A 2443-nucleotide genomic window follows, 5' to 3' on the forward strand; every position below is an offset into this window, starting at 1 on the left:
TCGCTTATCTGACTGTTACGCTTAATTAGCCCACTGTTTTGAGAATTGGCATGACTAAGCTTTTGCTTGAATTGTAAAGGAGTCTTTTTAATGAAGACTGAGGGAGCGAGCAGTCAACTTTTAGAATGAGTCCTCCCCCATACAAAGGTCATTTAAAGGCAACACTTAACCCACATGTATTTTCAGCAACCTTCTTTCGACAACAATCTGTCAAAAAGACAACATTCAATTTTATGAACCGCAAGCTAGATTATCAATGCTTCGTCCAATCTACAAACGCAATAAAAGGGTCTTAAAACTTGCGTGAGACTCAATTAGCCCAATAATTACCCTCAATTGCAACGAACTGTTCGATAATTATCCTTAAAATGAAATGTCTCCAACTGATTCTTTAAACAATAAACTTGGATGTATTGTCATATGACGACTCCATTCTCCAAACTTATTTGGAGTAGCTATCGCTTGTTCCTAAGGTTATAACTTAAAGTTATTCCAAAGTTATAAGTTATATCTATATATATAAAAATAAGTTGTCTGTGTGTGGATCTGTGGATGGATCAGGTGACGTCACCTGAAAAAACTGGATCAGGTGACAAAACTGAAAACTGAAAAAACTAAAAAAAGGCAAAAACTACAAAAAAAAACTAAAAACTAATAAAAAAATAAAAAAGCTAAAAAAAGGCAAAAACTACAAAAAAAAACTAAAAACTAATAAAAAAATAAAAAAGCTAAAAAACTAAAAAAACTAAAAAAACTAAAAAAAGGTAAAAAACTAAAAACTAAAAAAAACTAAAAAAAAGGAAAAAACTGAAAAATAAGCTAAAATAAAGGTAAAAACCAATAAAAAACTAAAAAAAAAAATGAAAAAACTAAAAAACGGCAAAAACTACAAAAAAACTAAAAACTAATAAAAAAAGTAAAAAAGCTAAAAAACTAAAAAAACTAAAAAAACTAAAAAGAGGTAAAAAACTAAAAAAAATAAAAAATAAAAAAAAATAAAAAAAAGGAAAAAACTGAAAAATAAGCTAAAATAAAGGTACAAACCAATAAAAAACTAAAAAGAAAAAAAGGAAAAAACTAAAAAAAATTTTCATCTAAAAAACTAAAAAAAACTAAAAAAGGTAAAAACTAAAAGAACTAAAAAAGAAAAAAATAAATGACGACACTCAAAGAGAAAGCGACCAGGACAAAAGGAATGTTCGATTAGCAATCAACAAAGCACCGGGACACAGGGAGTATAAATGACGACCAGGACATAAGTAAAAAAAAAAACTAACAAAACTAAAAAGAAGGTAAAAACTACAAAAAAACTAAAAAGAAAAAAACTAAAAAAAAGCAAAAACTACAAAAAAAACTAAAAACTAATAAAAAAGCTAAAAAACTAAAAAAACTAAAAAAAGGCAAAAACTACAAAAAAACTAAAAACTAATAAAAAAAATAAAAAAGCTAAAAAACTAAAAAACTAAAAAAACTAAAAAAAGGTAAAAAACTAAAAAAAACTAAAAACTAAAAAAAACTAAAAAAAAGGAAAAAACTGAAAAATAAGCTAAAATAAAGGTAAAAACCAATAAAAAACTAAAAAAAAAACTGAAAAAACTAAAAAAAGGCAAAAACTACAAAAAAAAACTAAAAACTAATAAAAAAAGTAAAAAAGCTAAAAAACTAAAAAAACTAAAAAAACTAAAAAAAGGTAAAAAACTAAAAAAAAAAATAAAAAAAAAATAAAAAAAAGGAAAAAACTGAAAAATAAGCTAAAATAAAGGTAAAAACCAATAAAAAACTAAAAGAAAAAAAGGAAAAAACTAAAAAAAATTTTCATCTAAAAAACTAAAAAAAACTAAAAAAGGTAAAAACTAAAAGAACTAAAAAAGAAAAAAAATAAATGACACTCAAAGAGAAAGCGACCAGGACAAAAGGAATGTTCGATTAGCAATCAACAAAGCACCGGGACACAGGGAGTATAAATGACGACCAGGACATAAGTAAAAAAAAAAACTAACAAAACTAAAAAGAAGGTAAAAACTACAAAAAAACTAAAAAGAAAAAAAACTAAAAACTAATAAAAAAACTAAAAAATCTAAAAATCTAAATAAACTAAAAAAGAAAAAAAAAGGAAAAAAATAAAGGAGAAAAACAAAACTAAAAAACGAATGTATATACAGACCGAGACACCGGGATACAAATGACGACCGGGACACAGGGAATATAAATGACGACCGGGACACAGGGACACAACTACAACGGGGACACCGGGGGAAACAGGGGGATATAAATGACGACCGGGACACCGGGACAGGGAATGGTCGATTAGCAATCACCATCAACAAAGCTCAAGGGCAATCATTAGAATCATGAGGTATAGATCTGAATACAGATTGTTTTCCCATGGACCATTATATGTTGCATGTTCAAGAGTCGGTAAACCTGACAATCTATTTATATG

Source organism: Artemia franciscana, chromosome 9 (genome assembly GCF_032884065.1).
Source record: "Artemia franciscana chromosome 9, ASM3288406v1, whole genome shotgun sequence".
Taxonomy (NCBI): Eukaryota; Metazoa; Arthropoda; class Branchiopoda; order Anostraca; family Artemiidae; genus Artemia; species Artemia franciscana.